The 21,408-nt window shown below is 37.9% G+C and overlaps 1 protein-coding gene across 10 annotated transcripts in view; it reads right to left on the bottom strand.

Annotated features, from left to right (window-relative positions):
* Nucleotides 1-20,957, bottom strand: part of KLF12 (KLF transcription factor 12) — a 502,486-nt gene extending 481,529 nt beyond the window's left edge. For 5 of the 10 annotated variants that reach the window (XM_064270035.1, XM_064270043.1, XM_064270042.1 and 2 more), the window contains exon 1: nucleotides 20,483-20,725. The gene's annotated coding sequence lies outside the window, so the exon portion shown is untranslated. The other 5 variants (XM_064270037.1, XM_064270039.1, XM_010589411.3 and 2 more) reach the window with 4 other exon arrangements.
* Nucleotides 20,958-21,408: the final 451 nt, after the last annotated feature.

The raw sequence follows: 21,408 nt of genomic DNA, 5'->3' as shown, positions 1-21,408 counted from the left end.
GAATTTGTTCATAATCCGAGGACTGCCAGTAATGGGGAAAATATTTGTCACTCTACCATTTAATATGCACAAAAGTTTTTCATAAGCAATGGTAAGTAAACTTTAAGACAAACAAGAGTGGAGAAAAGTCATTGAAAGTTGACATACCCTACAAGAAATGCTAAAAAAATAAAAATTCTTTAGGCAAAAGTAGTATGATACTACACAGAAATGTAGATTTAAACAACAACACATGAAGAACTCTGCAGCTCGCAATCATGATTTAATATGTTATTGCCAGATGCTGTTGAGTTGCATCCGACTCACAGCAACCCCATGTATGAGAGAACGAAACACTGACCAGTCCTGTGCCATCCTCACAAACATTGCTGTCTGTGCCCACTGTGTCACGCCATCTTGTTGAGGGTCTTCCACTTTTTTGCTGACCCTCTAATTTACCAAATATGATGTCTTTCTCCAGGGTCTTGTCCCTACTTATAACATCTAAAGTATGTGAGACGGAAGTGCTACTATCCTGTCTTTTAAGGGGCATTTGGGCTATACTTCTTCTAAGACAGATTTGTTCATTCTTCTAGAAGTTCATATTCAATACTCTTCAGCAACACCATAATTCAAAGGCATCAATTCTTCTACAGTCTTCCTTATTCATTGTCCAGCCTTCATATGCATATGAGGCAACCAAAAATACCATAGCTTGAGTCAGGTGCACCTTAGTCCTCAAAGTGATTATCTTTGCTTAACATTTTAATTAGTAAGAGGTCTTTTATAGCAGATTTGCCCAACAAAATGCTTCATGATTTCTTGACTGCTGCTACCACAGGTGTTGACTGCAGATCCAAGTAAAATGAAATCCTTGACAACTTCAATATTTTCTCCATTTTTCATGACGTTGCTTATTGGTCCTGTTGTGAGGACTTTTGTTTTCTTTATGTTGAGGTGTAATCTATACTGAAGGCTGTAGACTTTGATCTCCATCAGTAAATGCTCGAAGTCCTCTTCGCTTTCAGCAAGCAAGTTTGTGTCATCTGCATACTGCAGGTTGTAAATGAGTCTTCCACCAATTCTGATACCGTGTTCTTCTTCATAAAGTCCAGCTTCTTAGATTACTTACTCAGCTTACAGACTGAAAAAGCATGATGAAAGGATACAACCCTGATGCACACCCTTCCTGATTTTAAACCAGTCAGTCTCTCCTCCTTCTGTTAGAATACCTGCTTCTTGGCCTATGTACAGGTTCCACATGATCACAATTAAATATTTTGTAATTCCCATTTTTCACAATGTTATCCATAATTTGTTATGATCTACACAGTTGAAGGCCTTTACATAGTCAATAAAACACAAGTAAATATCTTTCTGGGTATTTTCCTCTTTCAGCCAAGATCCATCTGATATTAGCAATGATATCCCTCATCCCACATCCTTTTCTTAATCCTGCTTGAATTTCTAGCAGTTCCCTGTCAATGTACTGTTGCAACAGTTTTTGAATGATCTTCAGCAAAATTTTACTTGTGCGTGATATTTATCATATTGTTTAATAATTTCTGCATTCTGTTGGATCACCTTTCTTTGGAATGAGCATAAATATGGATTTCTTCCAGTCGGTTGGCCAGGTAGCTGTCTTCGAAATTTCTTGGCATAGACTAATGAGCACTTCCGCTGTTGCATCCATTCGTTCAGACGTCTCAGTTGGTATCCTGTCAATTCCTGAAGCATTGTTTTTCTCCAGTGCGTTCAGTGCAACTTGGGTTTCTTCCTTCAGTGCTATCAGTTCTTGATTATACGCTATCTCCTGAAATGACTGAGCACCCACTAATTCTTTTTTGTACAGTGACTCTGTGTATTTCTTCCAACTTCTTTTGATGCTTCTGCATCATGTAATATTTTGCCCATAGAATCCTTCAATATTGCAATTTGAGGACTGAATTTTTTCTTCAGTTCTTTCAGCTTGAGCAATGCCAAGTATTCTTCCCTTTTGATTTTCTAATTCCAGATCTTTGCACATTTCATTATAATACTTTACTCCATCTTCTTGAGCTGTCCTTTGAAATCTTCTGCTCAGCTCTTTTACGCGACCATTTCTTCCATTTGCTTTAGCTACTCCACATTCAATGATTAAATATAAAATTAGGTATAATTTTATTTTATATTTAAAAACTTTTTAAATACAGTTTTTTTCTTACTTTTAATTCCTAAAGGTAACTGTTTAAAGCAAAAAACGTAACTGTGAATCATACGGTTCATAAAATGTAAAAGTAAAATGAAGAAAATAGCACAAACACAGAGAAATAAATGAAAGTATACTATTATAAGATTTTGGCACTATACAGTAAATGCTATATTTTTTGATGATTGATTGTGATAAATAAAGGATATATATGGTAAAACCTAGAGCAATCATAAAAAAATACAAAACAAAGAGATGTAACTAATAAGGCAATACCAAAAACCAAACCAGTTGACATCGAGTTGATTCTGACACACAGTAACCCTGTAAGGGCAGAGAAGAATTGCACTATAGAGTTTCTAGGGCTGTAATCTTTATGGAAGCAGAATAACACATCTTTCTCCCAGGAAGCAGATGGTGGGTTTGAAACACTGACCTTTCAGTTAGCAATACCTTTCAGTTGCCGTTGAGTTGATGCCAACTCACAGTGAACCTACAGAGCAGAGCAGAACTGCCCCATAGGGTTTCCAAGGAGCAGCTGGTGAATTCAAACTGCTGGCCTTTTGGTTAGCAGCCATAGCTCACTGTAGCTCTTAAACATTGTGCCACCAGGGCTCCAACAGTAGAGATAAATTAGAATACTAAAAAATAACCAATCCTAAAGAAGACAAGAAACATGGAAAAATGAAAACGAAGAACAAATAAGACAAACAAACAGCAAATGGGTAAATGAAAAACCAAGCATATCAAAATTATATTAAATGTAAATGGTCCAAACCCAAATAAAAGCTGAAGATGGTTTAAGAGTGGATTAAAAAGAGATATTGTCCATAAGAAATCGCCTTTAAATATAAAGATAAAAATAGATTAGATGGAAAATGACAGAACGAGATATACCATGAAAACAGTAATAAAAAGAAAGTGTAATAGATATATTAATATAAGAGTGGACTTGAGAATAAGGAGTATTACAAGGGAAAAGGGGGGACACTGCGTTATAATAAAGGGGTCAATTCATCAAGAAGACACTAACGATCTAAAATATGCTTTCACTTAATAATGAAGCTTCAAAATAAATAAAGTAAAAACTGATAAAACTGAAAGGAGAAATAGACAAATTCACAATTACATTTGGAGATTTTAATAATCCAACACTTATCTCCCAAAAACTAACAGAGCATGGAGACAAACAAAATCAGTAAGGATATAGAAGACTGGAGTAACATTATTAACCAACTTGACTTAACTGACATTTATGGAATGTGCCATCCAATATCAGCAAGACACATTCTTTCCAAGCGTCTACGGAATGTTAATCAAGATAGACCATACTCTTGGTCATAAAACAAATGTCAGCAAATTCTTTTTTAATTTTATTGTGGTAAAATAAAAATAACAAAACATTTACTATTTTAACCATCTTTTTTTTTAAGCATACAGTTTGGTGACATTAATTACATTCACCATGTTGTGCAACCATACCCATTTTCTGTTTCCATATGTTCTTCATCATCCTAAATAGAAACTCTATACCTCTTAGGCAATAACTCCCCTTTTCAACCTTCCCCCAGTCCCTAGTAACCACCGATAAACTTCTGTCTCTATTCATTTGCCTATTCCATGTATTTCATATACGTACGATCATACAGTATTTGTCCTGTTTTGTCTCACTTATATCACTCTGCATTATAATATTTTCAAAGTTCATCTATGTTGTTTGCACAGATCAGAAGTTCATTTTTATTTATGGCTGAATAATATTCCAATATATGGATATACTACATTTTGTTTATTCATTAATTTGTTGGTAAACACTTCAGCTGTTTCTACTTTTTGGTTATTGTGAATAGTGATAAAATGAACATTAGTGTACAAATACCTGTTTGAGTTCCTGCTTTCAAGTCTTTGGGGTATAAGCATAAGAGTGGAATTGCCGTGTCATATGGTAATTCTATGTTTAACTTTTTTTAACATATACGTATTTTTTTATTTTGTTGTTTGTGTATATTTAAGTTTTTGAGAAACTGCCAAACTGTTTTTCTCAGATTTTAAAAGATGTGTATTCATAGATAGTATGTTCTCTGAAAACCATAGAATTAAAACTACAAATTAATAACAGAAATATATTTGTAAAATTCACAAATATTTGAATATTAACAATGTAATTCTAAATAACCCAGGGTCAAAGAAATCACAAGGAATGAAAATTAAAAATAACTGTGCTCAGAGTAAAATTTTTAGCACTACATATTTCAATAAGAAAAAGGGTTTCAAATCAAAGTTCTAAGCTTCCATCTTCAAAAAAAACCTAGAAAAAGAATAAATTAAACCTACAAGAGGAAAGAAGAAAATAATAAAGGACAGAAATCAATAAATTAGGAAGCAGGAAAACAATAGAGAAAAATCAATAAACCAAAAAGATAAAATTGATAAACCTCTAACAAGACTTATCAAAACGAAACAGAATGAAGGGACATCACAACAGACCCTACAAACATTAAGAGAAAAATAAGGAAATATTACACCAAAAATTCAGTTAACTTAAATGAAAAGGCTGTGTAAAGCAAAGAAAATACAAACCATTGATCACTATCCCCCATGAACAAAGGTTAAAAAAAAAAAATTTTAAATATTAGCAAGTCAAATCCAGCTAGTCAAACCCAGTTATATATAAGAATACATCAAGACCAAGTAAGATTTATACAAAGAATGCGAGACTTCTTTGCGAGGCAATCAATGCCATTCACCATATCAACAGACTAAAAACGAAAACCTTATCATCTCACTAGATATAAAATAGCCAAAAACTCATAAAGTACTTAGAAATAAAGTTAATTAAAAAGGAAGCAAACACAACAAATAAAATACAAAAATATTTTAGAACTATAAGATGTGAAAAAAAATGGAAAGAATCCATGTTCTTACATTGGACACGATACCATTTAAATGTTAATTATCTCAAGGTTTTAGATACAATTAAATGCTATTCCAATTAGAATCACAACAGGGTATTTGTATATTTTTTTCCCTAAAAGGGGTGAGTAGTAGATAAAATATTCCCTATATATGAACTTTAAGTACATATCCAAGAATATCTAAGAAAATTATTTTTTAAAAAAAGAAAGAAAAATGTGGTACTACCATAGTATATATACATATATCAGAAGAAAAGATATAAAAATACATGGAATTTATATTGGAAGACGATTAGTCCAATAATAGCGCTAAAACAAAGGATCTGAAAGAAAATAAAAATGGACCTCTTCTCTTATACCATGTACAACAATAAATTCCAAATGAATGAAAGATAAGACCAAAGTGGAAAACAAAATTAAATCTAGGCTTAAATTACACATCTATTTTACCAACAGAGAAACTCTTCAACATAATAGGAAAGGATAGAGAGAAAAAACAGCAACAGTGGTAACAGACAGAGAGAGAAGGAACTATCTGATTAAATAAAAAATTTAAATGTCATATAAAAAAGAGACCTCTTATAGGAGGGTGAAACGGTTGCCTAACTTGAAGAATGTAATCAATATCACTTAATTATACATGTAAAAGTTGTTGAATCTGTGTATGTTGTGCTGTGTATATTCTCAGCAACAAAAATTACAAAGAAAAAGTTATCTCTAAACGGTCATATAAAATAGAAAAGACCACTTCAGTTCTTTAAAATAAAAAGGCAGAAAATACATTTTTTGAAAAAAGAAGAAACCTCCTAAACAAGGGCAAAAAACAAAAGATTCATTTTTCGAAAAAAAATATTTGCAATGTGGCTTCAAGACTAATCGTTAAAAACTATAATACATAAAAAACTTCCACAAATTGCCAAGAAAAACAAATAGAAAAATGGAAAAAGAATATAAAAAGGCAATTCTTAGAAAAGCAATTCCAACTGACCTGCAAATACAGCAAAAGATGTTCAAAGCCACTTAAAAAAATAAAAAGAAATCAGTTGTCACAAAGTTGATTCTGATTCATGGTGACCTCACAAGTCAGAGTAGAACTGCGCTCTGTAGGGTTTTCAGTGGCTGATTTTTCAGACGTAGATTGCCAGGCCTCTCTTCTGAGGTGCCTCTGGGTAGACATGAACTTCTAACGTTTTGGTTAGCAGCTGACAGTGTTAACAGTTTGCTTTTGCCCAGGGACTCCTCAAAGCCACCAACAGTCAGGAAATGCTAATTAAAGTAATAATGAGATACCACTATACAACTATCAGGCTGGAAACGTGTTAAGAACTATTGATGATGGGGTTTCAAGAAAAGCAAAATTGCCTACAATGCTCATAGTAACGTGAACTGCTATGGCCTTTTGAAAGCAATCTGGCTACATTTATGAAAACTAAAAACAAAACTACACTTTAAGTAGGTAATCCTACCCCTAGGAATCTATACCATTGGCCTGTCAAGGTGTGTCTATGAAGGTGTTTATCGAAGCACTGGTTTTAGTGGGGTGGGGGGGAATCTGGCAGGTTTTAGTGTTTAAAACAAAAAAACTGGAAACAAAATGTTATCCATCAATAAGTGAACAGCTGGATAGACTATGACATAACTATACCCTGAATATCATGTAATGATTTTTTTTTTTTTTAATGGACTAAAGTTATAGCAATTGAGTAGAAGAATTTCCCTCAGGCAGCATGAAAAAAGGAAGACCAAAAAAAGCTTTCATAAAATGCTCCCATTTTTATGAACAGCGACCAAAAAATCCTGTGTGTACATATACATATATGCACATAATGTCATTTATGAACATGGAGAAAGATACAAAAGGACACATGTGCTTATGACATGTGCTATATTGTTGGCTAAAGAAAGAAACCTAAGTAGAAAAGACAGAAAGAATTTCACTAAAACATCAAGTTTAAAAAGTCTCTGTGCCAATGTAACAACTTTTATCAGAAAGATATGTCTGTAAACATTGCCTAGAAAGTGAATTTCTGTACATTTTCTACAGATTTTACTTTGTATTCTTTGAAAACTGAAGAGTCGTCATGTAATAATAAATTCACATTTAAATACATAAATAGCTAGGTTTGAGTTGGTTGTAAACATTAAACGAGATAATGCCTTTAAAATCTATCATACACATCAGATGCACGATATACACGGGATCGTTTACATTTTTTTGAAAAGAGACAAACTTACAAAATCGCATACTTAAAGGGAAAAAGATTTTCTAATGAAATTAAAAGTACTCAAATGTGGCTAAAACAGAAATCTTAGAATAGCTAGAATTTTGGGGGCGGGGGGGGACCAAGCCTGCGGCAGTCAAGTCAATGAGTAGATTCCGACTCATAGCGACCTTTAGGACAGAGTAGAACTGCCCCATACAGTTTCCAAGGAGCACCTGGTGGATTGGAACTGCTGACTTTTTGGTTAGCAGCCGTAGCTCTTAACCACTACTCCACCAGGGTTTCCAGAATATTTGGGGGAGGGGCATAATAGCCTAAAGATCTAAATGAAGAAAGTAAATGAAATCAGAATATGGTGCCCACCCTTGGTGCTTACACACACTGCTTGTTTCCTGATCTGCCTGTACATTAGGACAAGGCCCATGTCTTATTTACCTCTGCATTCTCAACACCTAGCCAAGCCCTGGCACATTGTATGTGATAAGCCAGCTCCCTAATTTTCATCAGAGAGTATGGCTATCTCTCATTGTACAATCTAGAGTTCATTAGTTTGATGGCTGTCTCTCATTGTACAATCTAGAGTTCATTAGTTTGATCTCTCTAGGCTGTTATAGTTGGGTCCTAAAATGAATTATGCCTTTTTTTATGTGCATTTTAGGAGATTAGAATTCATCTAATAATATTCAGGGAACACCTCACATGAGCTACACCCTGGAAGGTGGCACCTGTTTCGTGCAATATGGACTTCCCTAACATTATTCATTTTCTAAAAGTTCCTTGGGGAAGAGGTTAGTAGTACAACGCACAATTTCTGGATTATAAATAAATGAAAGTTAAGAAAGCAACAGTGGGACAAAATGAAGAAAACACTTGGATTGGTGTTGGAACACAGGGTTCTGATTCTGACTTTGCCATCTTCTCTAGTTATTTTACTTTCTCTTGACCTTCATATCTCCATCAATAAAACGGGTAACATGTGCCCCCATCTACCTTATGGCACAGTCAGGATGAAACTGAAACCATCTTTGGAGACCACAAAGCACTAAGCAATTTTTTGCTACCCTGTACTTCTCAAGTATTCTAAACTGTCTTAATTACCAAGCTATACATAAGTAAAACACAAGGTAGCTGCTTCAGCATAAAGCCTTGGTACAGTGCCATTATACAAGTACCCCATATACAGTAAGAATTCCATTAATGCTCATTATAGATTCGTTATGAGTTCAGTGCCTTCTGGTTATAGCATCTTTCTAAATAAAATATTTTGTGTGTTGGCTAAAGTTTCCCATATTTATAACTTAAAGCAGAAAAAGCTATGAGCATTCCAGAGGATGGCACCCTTTAAATATTCACCCACTGTAAAGTTTCTTTCTAAATATTCCTCAAACAATGTATTTGACACATTGCAATTGACTCTGACTTTCTGTAAAAGTTATGTTTTCAATGTTCTCCCACCATTTCTCTTGTTGTTGTTAGGTACCGTTGAGTCAGTTCCAACTCACAGTGACCCTACATTACAACTGAACAAACACTGCCCAGTCTTGTATCATCCTCACAATCATTGTTATGCTTCAGACCATTGTTGCAGCCACTGTGTCAATCCATCTCGTTGAGGGTCTTCCTCTTTTTCACTGACCTTCTACTTTCCTAAGCATGATGACCTTCTCCAGGACATGTCCAAAGTACATGAGGCAAAGCCATCTTCACTTCTAGGGGCCTTCTGGCTGTACTTCTTCCAAGACAGATTTGTTCGTTCTTCTAGAAGTCCACGGTATATTCAATATTCTTCACCAACACCATAATTCATATACACCAATTATTCTTGGTCTTCCTTACTCATTGTCTAACTTTCACATGCATATGGGGCGACTAAAAATACCATGGCTCGGGTCAGGTGCACCTTAGTCCTAAAGGTGACATCTTTGCTTTTTAACACTTTAAAGAGGTCTTTTGCAGCGGATTTGCCCAACGCCACACGTCATTTGATTTCTCGACTGCTGCTTTGATGGCCATTGATTGTGGATGCAAATGAAATGAAATCCTTTACAACTTCAATATTTTCTCTTATTTAAAAAAAATATTATTATTCCCATATTTAAAGGATTTTTGGTCAAGGCCATAATTTCCATAATTTATAAATAAAATATTATACATCAGATCCCTTCAGCAATATGAACAAACTTCATTAGATAGCTTTCAAGTATTAATCAGTCATTATTATTATCATTTTGCTTTTATATCCCAAATAAGCCCTCTCTAAACTCATTATGGAAACCCTGGTGTTGGTGTAGTGGTTAAGTGCTACAGCTGCTAATCAAAAAGTCGGCAGTTCCAATCTATCAGGTCCTCCTTGGAAACGCTATGGGGCAGTTCTACTCTGTCCTATAGGGTCGCTATGAGTTGGAATCTACTCAACGGCAACAGGTTTGCTCTTTTTGGTTTAAACTCATTATAACAGAAACCCTGGTGGCGTAGTGGTTAAAAGCTACAGTTGCTAACCAAAAGGTCAGCAGTTTGATTCCCCCAGGCACTCCTTGGAAACTCTATGCGGCAGTTCCACTCTGTCTTATACGGTTGCTATGAGTCAGAATCGACTCAATGACAACAGGTTAAACTCATTATAACATTGTCTGCTTCACTGGCCAAGTACATCCAGGATTTATGTTTGCTCACGAAAATTTTCTGTTGATATGGTAAATGACAGAAGTTTGCCAAAACACCATAAAGTCACCAGCCCAAAAGATAATAGAAAAGTAGTTGTGAAATCACCCCAGTTGCCAAATTATGTTTTTAGTTAACTTTCAACCATTTTCTGCTTTGCTTTTTTCTTTTCTATAAAAGTTGAACTTTTTTCCATGAAATACTTTTGCCATATATCCACTAAAGCCCTGAAAGCCTTGGTTCCCCAGCCATAAGCAAATTTTTCCCATCCACTTTGCTTTAAGCAGCTTACAGCACTTGGTCCACTTATCACAAATTATTTTGTATTACAATTTTCTATGTGAGTCTTGTCTTCTCTGCTTGAATGAAAGCTCATTAATAATGAGAACCATTTTCTCCCTATTTTTATATATGGCTCCATATACATGTTGTTAGTTGCCATGGAGTTGATTCCGACTCATGGCAACCCCATGTGTTACAGAGTAGAATTGTTCCTTAGAGTCTTCTTGGCTATAATCTCTCTGGAAGCAAACCTCCAGTCCTTTTCTTACATGGTACTCCACCTGGGACCTCTTCATACCCATAAACCCATCCCCATGGAGTCGATTCCAACTCATAGCAACCCTACAGAACAGAGGAGAAGTGCTCCGTAGCACTTTCAAGACTGTAATCTTTACTGAAGCTGACTACCACATCTTTCTCCTGTGGAGCAGCTGGTGGGTTGGAACTGCCAACCCTACAACTTAACCACTGCGCCACCAGGGCTCCTCTCCATACACATACCCTCTTCCTGTCAGTTGATTCTGACTCACAAGACCCTATGAGACAGAGTAGAACTGTCCCATAGGGTTTTCAAGGAGCTGCTGGTGGATTCGGACTGCCAACCTTTTGAGTAGCAGCCACAGCTCTTAACCCCTGTGCCACTAGGGCTCTTTCACATGCATAGTAGAAACTAAATACCCAAACCAAAAACCAAACCCAGTGCCGTCGAGTCAATTCTGACTCATAGCAACCTATAGGAAGAGCAGAACTGCCCCACAGAGTTTCCAAGGAGCACCTGGCAGATTCGAACTGCCCACCCTTTGGTTAGCAGCCGTAGCACTTAACCACTACACCACCAGGGTTTCCAGAAACTAAATAAGTATAGGTCAAATGGATAATGAGGCTTTTTTGGTATAGATAATATATATATTATCACTTTTATTATGCCTCAAACTTTAATAGTTTTATCGAATAGCAGAATGCACATTAACCAGAATTTATTGGTCTACTCTCGTCACTCTAACATCCTGTAGCAGTAGCCTTCTAAAATATTTTTTGGAGTTAGGTCTCATAGTTAGTTTTAGTACATTTATCAACAAACACGGAATTGGCTACCACACTGAAGCATAATTCTAGTAAATGCAACGTGTCGTTATAATCTACAGCAAATAAAGTAGTCTCTAAACATAATATTTATCTGCACACCAAAAACTGAACCCATTGCCGTCGAGTTGCTTCCAACTCATTTTTGCTCCACTCTACAAAAAGACTAACCCTGGAATACCATAGTCAATGCAGGAGAGAGATAAAAGAAACACAGGAGAAAGTTCAAGGACGTTCTAGTGTTCAAATCCCTGTTTTATAGCTGACTGGCTATTGACCATAACTGCATTACTTAACTTTGCTGAAAATCAGTCTCCACACCTACCAAATGGAAATCCTATAGTACATAGTATGCACTCAATGAATATTTGATGAATAAATAATAAATGAAGGAAATCTCATATATTTATACATAATCCACTCTGAAAACTTGTACAAAAGTCAAGGAAACAGAGAGTTACATTTTAAAGGAGATCCATTTCCAGAGACTAAAGCAAAATTATAAAACCTGTAATTATATGCAATCTATTAGATACAGCCATTAAAAATAGATGTATAGCATTTTGTATGTTCTGTAATCTTATTTTCTGCAATTCATCAACTTAACTCCATTAAGCACTTTCAATAAAAAGTAACCATTTTCAGCACACCTAATGATTTGTCTCATTGTATGTCAAGATAATAAGCCCTAAGTTTCTCATAACTAGAAGCAGCACTTTCACTTTCCCCTTTTCTATTCACTTTGTTACAATAAGAAAGGCCAAAAAGCAACAAAATTTTCAAATAATCCCCAAAAGTAGCAAAGTCGCCTTGGCGAAAGTGAGCTCTTAATTAGCAGGCAGTATCATCATTTTTTTTTTTTTATCATCATATAGCAGCTAAATAAAATGCATTCATCAAGTGATATTCATAAATCAAAAACTCAGTGTATACAAGGCACTTCGGGGTCTCCACATATCGTATTCAAAGTGTTAATCTCCTGAAAGTCACATACACAAAAGCCAAGGGCTACCAGTAACTGTTTAGTTGAGGAGCAAATATTAAACAAACACATTGCCTAACTTTCTCCATTATAGTACCTGCACAATAAAGAGTATTTTATTTTGCTGCTACTATTTATTATACTGAAGCAGCCTAATATTTATGTAGCACTAAATATGTACGGGGTTCTATACTTGATGCTTTACAGACATTACCACATTTTAATCCTCAGAAACATTCTGAAATGTTGACATTTCTGGCTCTAGTTTTTGTTTTTGCTTTTATTTACCAGTGAGTAAACTTAGACTTGGAGAAGTAGCTTGCCCAGTTAGTCAGCTCAAATATGGGTAGTTTGAGCTTTCAAATTCAGCACTGTTCGACTCTTAAGTGTTTGTTCCACTACACCACAAGGCTTCTTTTTGCAAGAACTTAAAAAAATAAAAATACAAAAAAATCAAGAAATACGGTGAATTGAGGATTGGCTAATACAACTGAAAATACTTAGCTTGAGATGAAAAAACACATGTAGGAAAGACCATGACAGTGATATTTAGTCACTGAAAGGATAGTCATTTGGACGCACAGTGGCTATTCATCAATATGTTCTTTCAATAAGCATTTTAGCACTTAAACTATATCAGCCACTATGTTAGGCACTGCTTGAGATGCCAGCAAAATAACTGGGAAGACTCAGTTCTTGCTCTCAAGGGGCTTATTATTGGGAGGGGACAAACACAAATCAACAAGCAATTCCACTAGAATGAATACCGTGTGCTATGGGTCATATACTATAGACTGGAACTCAGCATATTCTTCTAGATGGGGGTGATAAATATGAGTCCCACAGGAAGTGATGCTCACAGTGACACCTGAAGCACAAACAGGAGTTAAGTAAGGTATACATGTGACAGAGAGAGAGTGTAAAGTTAATTATAGTGACCAGCTAGTTTAAGTCCCTTTTCTTTGCCTGGCAAGAACATAGTGTTTAGGCAGTGTGATAAAAGTTATTTTTCTGTTGTCTCCTCATTAGGGAAAATGTTGTTGTAGAGTCAGTATGTAAATATTGTTCAAAATTTTCTCCAATTTGCGTATAAGAAAATGTATTTAGTGGAACCAATGTCACAAAATAATATGTGTACAAATTTCTGCAGGAGAGATTAACTTGAGCCGTAAACTTTCACCTAATGCACAATTAAAAAAAAAAAAAAATGGAGGTCCCCATATGGTCTCCATGTAATCACAAGCATCCTTAAAAGTGGAAGAAGGAGGCAGACGAAAAAAATATATATATATTAGAAGAAAAGAGTCAACAAAAAAGATATTACTACAAAAATTGGGTCAGAGAGATGCCATGTTGTTGGCTTTGAAGATGGAGGAAGGGGACACAAGCCAAAGAAGGCTGGCAGCATCTAGAAGCTGGGGAAATAGCAAAAGGATTCTTCCTGGAGCATTCGGAAAGGAACTAGATCTTCGCCTGTTGAGAACAGTGTCAGACTTTGGACCTACAGGAGTATAAGCTGACAAATGTGCGCTGTCTTAAACCACTGAGATTTTGGTAATCTGTTGCAGCAGCAACTACAAAGCTACTACACTTTACCCACTCAGTGCTGTCGAGTCGATTCCGACTCATAGCAACCCTATGGGACAGAGTAGAACTGCCCCATAGAGTTTCCTGGGAGCGCCTGGCGGATTCAAACTGCCGACCCTTTGGTTTGCATAACTTTTATTCAATGAAGAACACTGGGCAAAAAACAAAGAAATGTACATGGTGGAAAGATATGTTGACATATCTTTATATATGTTTAATAAATTTTATGTTACAAAATACATGTTCAATAATTTTTCAAATAGCCATTTACGATTTCCATCATCTATCTTTCTTACCTTTCTTTATTGTATACTTTGTATAATGTTAGTCAGGGGCAACAAGTGTCACACGGCAACAATGTTGGAGTCTGTTCAAGCAATTTTAGCCATAAATCAGATATAGTTTAATCAACAGAGTCTTGGCTTAACTGGGTATTTGAGGTTTAACGTTGTTGTGTTGTTGTTGAGTCTGTTTCAACAATTAGCAACCCCATGTGACACAGCAGAACTGCCCCAAAAGGGTTTTCTTGGTTGTAATCTTTACAGAAGCAGATTGGCAGATCTTTCTTTTACAGAGCTACTGGGTGGGTTCGAACCGCCAACCTTTCGGTTAGCAGCCAAGCGCTTAACCATTTGCATCACCAGGGGCTCCTTAAATAGACTACTCTAAATTATAAAGTCAAAAATTACATGATTCTATATGGAAATTAAGGGCATTTTTAGTGATGAGTTGATAGAAGTTTCAGTTGACTCATTAAAGAAATAGCCTGGAGGCTTACAATCTCTAAATAATAATTGTTGATCTTTATTTTCTACTTTCTGTAAATGAGAATGTAAACTGTACGTATTCCTCTCTTTTGAAAAGCTCAGATACTTTACTTACATGCATTCCATAAATGTTAACAGTCAGTAGCCTCTATGTGAGCTACACTGTAACCGTTTAAGAGTGACTTTATCAAGGTTATAGAGCAACTCTTTGGTGAAACAGGAACAGAATTCATGACCTTTGACTGCCAGAAGTTTACTACCCACACTCGGAAATTCCTTCTCCATAAGTATAATTTATACGCTCACTTTGAGAAGCTGGAAAGTTCAACCTTTTAAGGCAGGGGTGGGGGAGAGGGTGTGAATGATTTTCCCGTCAAATCAGTTGTCATGTCTGTATTTTATGGCTTACAAAGTGATCTTCACTTACGTTATGTCATTTCACCCTTGCCAAGGCCTATAAACTACATATTATTTTGCCCATTTTACAGATGAAAACTGAGACTCAGAGAAGTTAAGAGATTTGACTAAGGTCAGTCAGAGCTAGTAACCAAGACAGCCTACCTAAGCTGAAATATTTCTGCCACTTAAATCAGTTCTGATTCCAAGACATAAAATGTCCTGAGTGGATGACTAATTATAAAACGAAAAATGTTTGGTTTTTTTTTAACTATTATTTTTTTTTTTTTTTACTTTTTATAATAATTTCTCTTGGTGGCCAGTTAGCTTTGCTGGTTTGTTTCTTTAGTTGTTTTTATGTTTTGAATTTGCTTGTTAAATCTCAAAATAAAGTGAGAATATTATCACTAAACACATAATTTGGAAAAAAACAGGCTTTTGTGCATTTTTCTCCTTTTTTACTTTCAAGTGTGTGTGTGCACACATGCACTTTTTACTATAATTCTTGGTTATAATATATGTAGTATATATGTGTGACATGTACATATTACCATGTCAGGATCAACTTGACAACAACTGAATATATATACATACATATATATGCACACAATCACATATATATTTACTATTTTATATATACATAATATTTCATATAAATGTATATAACCTGTTAACCCACTGCTGTCCAGTTGATTCCAACTCATAGTGACCGTTTAGGATAAAGCAGAACTGCCCCCATAGGATTCTAATGCTGTAATCTTTATGGAAGCAGACTGCTACATCTTTCTCCCACAGAGCAAATGGTGGGTTTGAACTGCCAACCTTTTGGTTAGTAGCTGAATGCTTAACCACTGCATCACCAGGGCTCCTTAATATATATAATTGTTGCTGTTAGGTGCTATCAAGTTCAAGTTGGTTTCTACTCATAGCAACCCTATGTACAACAGAATGAAACACTGCCTGGTCCTGTGCCATTCTCACAATCATTGCTGTGTTTGAGCCCACTGTTGCAGCCACTGTGTCACTATATGTATAAGGAATATATATGTACACATAGTATGCACATATACATCAGGCATCGTGGCCAGGAATTACTGTGAAAAGTTGTATGTACTGATAAGCATGGTAAATGCTGCACCTGGAAGACAATTCCTGGCTATCAAAGCTAGCAGGTAGCGACAGTGGCAGCTGTCCGCTCTCATAGCCTCTGGTGGGGATGGCAAGACTACCCAAAGCTCTCCAAATGATTTCCTTCTCTCCTTCCCTGCAGCATTATAGTAGTAAGGGGTTTCAGCTACTCCCGCTGTACCTCTAGACACCAATACTGTTTGCACCAGCCCAATTACTACATTTTAAAATACTCAAAAATATACACCATGAGGTTAGCAACAAAAGAAAAAAAAATATGACTTTAAGTTAAAAACAGAAGAGACAGGAAGAAAGACCTTACCAAAGCAGAATTCTTTGAGTCAACAGCCTATAATCTCCTGCCAGACCAAAACAAATTTTTATGGAGCAATATGACTACTCAAGTAGCCACTTTTATGGCAATAAACACTCAAAACCGAAAAATCCTTTTGTAACATAATTACTGAGAATATATAGAGAAAGTAACCATTTAATCCCCAGCATGTGTTCCCTACTCCCAGAACTCAATAGCTGATGTCAGACCGGGTGTGGTCGGCCCAGGCCTAGAATGAATTCTGGGGAGCTGATTTCAGCCAGCTCTCTGGGCAGTCTTGGCATCTACAAACCAAGCAGGTCGGACAGAGCCTAAGGCTGTTGACCTGCTGCTGCACAGGGCAAGGCCCATCTGTTTACTTGCATTTTGCTTTTTGGGAGGGGTGTTTGTGGCAGATGAGTTAAGGCTGTGGTTATAGGGTGTGGCCAGTGATTAAATTTTAATATTTTTACCCTAAGATGTTGAACATACCTAAGGCTGAAAGCTGCGCATAACACGTAGGCTGAAAAATAAATGCATGTGAATTTTTTTTTAAAAGAAAATGAAAATAAACAAATATTGGTCAATAATACACTGAGCAAAAATACAGAAATTTCCACTCTACTGTCGTGGCACAGTGGTTAAGAGCTCGGCTGCTAACCAAAAGATCAGCAGTTGGAATCCACCAGCCGCTCCTTGAAAACCTTACAGGACAGCTACTCTCTATAGGGTCGCTATGAGTCGGAATCAACTCGATGGCAACGGGATCATACTGCATTTTCAAAACATAAATAAGAGGTAATCAACTGCAACCGATTTTAGGAATTATTTACAAAAATGAGAGTTGTTTTCTGAAAAAAAGGATGCCCGTGGTGTCAATTTTTAATAAAACTGTTGTGTCCTTTTAGCTTGTGCTCATTAATCAACATGCACACACAAGAAGGGACACGTAGGTATTCAAAAAAAGAATAACTTCTAAAATACTTTCGTGCCATTCTAGTTTTGTACAGTAACTGTTTTGTATTAATCCGCAAAACACCCACTAGATGTATGAAATTAAGGCAACAGGAAGACTACTTTTCCTCAGAGTATAAGGAAAACAACTTGACACCCCAATTTAATGTAATTATTCTTCTAAAGGTGTTTAATTTACAAAATTATGACTCTCCATGCTTTCCAATTTGTATAAAGCAGGAAATGTCCAGGACCTTTCTATGTTCAACTATTTAACAATATCACCTCACTGGGTAAGGTTACTCCAGAATAACTAACACACTGGCCTGAATTCGAAATGCCCTCAGCGTATGCCTAGAGGCCTAAGCGCTCATGTTGTCTTGGTTGAGATAAAACACACCTATATTTAAGACCAAATTCTTTCATTAAGTTGCTAACAGTCTGTTTCATGATAGAGCATCTAAAACTCAAGGTGAAGCTGTCAAAGTGCATGTTTGCCTTTTACAGGAGACTGGGAAGAAATCCCTGAGAAAAATACGTATTTTTAAATGACCAGAACACTATCGATATTATGCGCCTGATGCTCGCTCTCAGAACGCCCATCCAGCATCCTGATTCCTTTCTCCCTTGGCCTGAGAAGCGTGAGTGTCCCAGTGTTTGCAGTCCCTTTTTTTCCCTTCAGTACACACACACAGGCTAAAGCTGTAGTAAACAACTACCAGCCAAGAGTTGCTAAAGTCAAGGTCTCAAATGCTACACCAAGACCAATTTTCACCCAAATGGCATTCATTTCTTGCAAAGGAACTTTTTGGGGGGAAAAATGATTAAGGTCTCGTCAGCACTTAACGATTTTCATTCAATAGATAACAAAGCTTTCCAAAATAAAGTTTAGCTCACTGAAGTTTCTTTCAAATGTGCATTACTAAATAATAATAAATAACTGAAGCACTTCAAAAATAAACAGGAACCCTTCAGGAATGTTTTGATGACCTGACATAGCTATACTAATTGCACAGTTTTAGTTCATAAATCATGAAAATTGTGTGTGAAAACTTTCCAAATTTTACCAGTTTTAGTATAATTCATAACAGATCCGAATTAAAAGGTATAATAAACTTCCTGAATACATTACAAATTCCTGCCAATTGTCATATACTCAAGTTGATCCATCCCCAACTCGTAAGGAGCTTAGTATAATTGCTCTCGTTCCAAGACTCACCAGGCTGCAGTGATAAAGATATAACTTATGCAACTGAAACGTCTGTCCTTCAACATCCTATTTCTAAGCCTCTACGGTTTGATTTTCTAGGCTAAAAACATACCTCTTTATCATAAAGCAATTTCTATGTGGTTTTAAAAAATGTAAACAACATGTGAATGAAGTCTGCAAGTAGCACAACCAGGCTTTTTTTTTTCTTTTGGGGGGAATCACTGTTTTTCTATTAAATGCCAATTCTGAAGCCCACTTCTTAGAAGATGGTTTACACCCACTCTTCAAAGTGACCACTCCTATTCCCATCACAAGCTGCTGCCTGCTAAAAGCCACCAAATTTATTTCAAAGCACTTACTTATCTAAACAACTCTATCCTCCAGTCAGAAAAGAGAATGGAGGCGTCTAGGTGGATTTTCAGAATGCCGTGTATTTGATTGGCAGATGTCTACCAAAGCAACTAATGCACAGGCTCCCGGTATAAATAGAGCTGCTCAAGTCCCTGGCGTTACAGGAAAAGTGGGAGAATATTAAAGCTGATTCAAAGTAACATCCAACGGCTGGGCAGAGAATCCTGTTCGCCAGTGGAATTGTTAAAACAATTCATATAGAACGATACTTAATCCGTCTGTACAGTGAAATTAGAGAGCTGACAATATTAACCACACAGCGTTTACCCAGATTACACATTCCGTTGTACTAATACTCCTTAACTCAACACAGTCAGCTTTTATCAGCTGAATTAAGGCTATTACTATTAAAGTATGCAAAACTCGAAGCGCAGGGTGAAGGGGGTTGGGAAGCTGCAGGGCATATAACAAAGGAATTGGTACTTTTTCCAAGCCTTTGCCTCAAATGCACGGCGAAGCAGAACTGTTGAGTGCACCCCACCCTTTCCCCAAAGATGAAAGTTTTCAAAGTTCTAACAGGCAGTTCTCTACCCAACAAAAGCAGGATTGATTGTCCCCGTAGGGGAGCATCTAACAGGATCTAACAGGAACACTAACTAATGTCGTGGAGGTCAAGTCCGAGTCTTCGGAGCGAGCTTTTAGGACAAGAAGTGACTAGCAAGCCGACTCCGCGGGCTCACCAGTCCGGGTGGACAAACAAAGTTGCCCCTTGTCAACTCCGGCCGGGTCCCCAGTAATTGAAAATAACAGCCACGGGCCAGCCCTTGGCTACTTCCATGGACCGCGCACTGTAGCAAGTGACAGTTACACATCATTACGACAAGAGACAATAATGAATGTAGCACCAGGACCACTATTCATGCCAGCAGTGTCATCTCCGCCTTAACCCCTTCTCTGCCACTCTCTCCAGCGCACACCCACAGCCCACAGCCCCAGTGCGGCAGCTATTCATCGAAGCCTCTCTATTGCTGGGGGCAAACTACTTCAACAAGACCCCCCAATTCGGCCCCGGTGTTTTATTTTTCATCTTTGCCAAGTGTCAGGCAAACATTGCAACCAACAATTCCACTAGGGGTAGAAAAAATATTTGCTTTATACATGTTACTTGTTAAGTTCTTAAAAAAAAAAAAAAAAAAGATGGGGGGGGAAGAAACCTCCTTCTTTCTTCTCCACGAATCCGACCAACGCTACTAGCTTTGCAGTACCATCGCCCACCCCCGACCCCTCCCGCTTCCCAACACTTTCCCCTTTTTAAGAACACAGACCAACCAAAATGATTTAACTTGAGCAGATGACAGAAGGAAAATAAAACATGTTAAAAGGATACGGTCTGATTTGGGATGGCAAAAAAAAAAAAAAAGGAGGGGGTTGTTTATTTTGATAAGAAACGGAATCGGCACAGACCTGAACAGAAGCTGCAGAGCAGGAGAAATTGTTTTCTTTCCCTTACACAGAGTCCCCCTCTCTCCCTTTCTCTCTCTCTCTCACATACAAACACGCACACGCGCGCGCACACACACACACACACACACGGCGTCACCCGCGCACACTCACACGCACACTCGCACACGCACAGGCAGAGCCTCTCAGCTGCTCTCTGCAGTTCTCAGGAAATGAATGGGGGGCAACCCAGGGAACTGTTGTACTTGCAAATGACTTACCCGGATCACATGATGCGCTAAATGTAGGGTGGGCCGGTGGGTGGAGGCTGCCGAGACGCGAGCCCGGGTCTAGCGTGGGGAGCCTCGCCAGGCCCGCATCGAATTACCCCGGGGCCCAGCCGAGGGGGTTGCAAGACGCCGCTTCTCCTCCTTTCCAGCACCAAGCTCAGGAAACCGGAGAGGCGGGGAGGGTGGGGTGGGGGGGGGGTGAAAATACCAAACCCCCAAACAAAAGACCTCCGGGTCCTCCTCCCCAGAAACAAAGCCCCGCCGCTGCGGGCGAGCCCCGGGGTGGGGCCGAGGGCGGGGGCGGTGGCGGGGAGGGGCTCGCTCAGCAGGCGCTAAGTCGCTTTATTGCCATAAAATGGGGCCCCCGAGCCGCTCCGCCCGAGGATTAGGAGGCGGGCTCTGAGTGTGATGGTTGAAATCCCCTGTGGGAAACTAACCCCTCCCCGCTCGCAGAGGTAGAAGGCAACACCCACTGCCCAGCCCTCGTCTCGCCGCCCGGGCCGCCGGGCTGGGGGGTTGGTCCGCGGAGCCTCCACCCCGCCCCACCCCGCCCCACCCCTGCTCCCGCCTCTCCTGGCCTCCTTTCTCGGCCGCCCTTCCCTTTCACCTGCACCACCTTGCTGCGGCACCAAAAATAATGTACACATGGCCAACAGCTTT

Source organism: Loxodonta africana, chromosome 17, assembly GCF_030014295.1.
Source record: "Loxodonta africana isolate mLoxAfr1 chromosome 17, mLoxAfr1.hap2, whole genome shotgun sequence".
Lineage (NCBI taxonomy): Eukaryota > Metazoa > Chordata > Mammalia > Proboscidea > Elephantidae > Loxodonta > Loxodonta africana.
The sequence above is the reverse complement of the archived record's forward strand: the minus strand, read 5'-3'. Positions and strand labels throughout refer to the sequence as shown.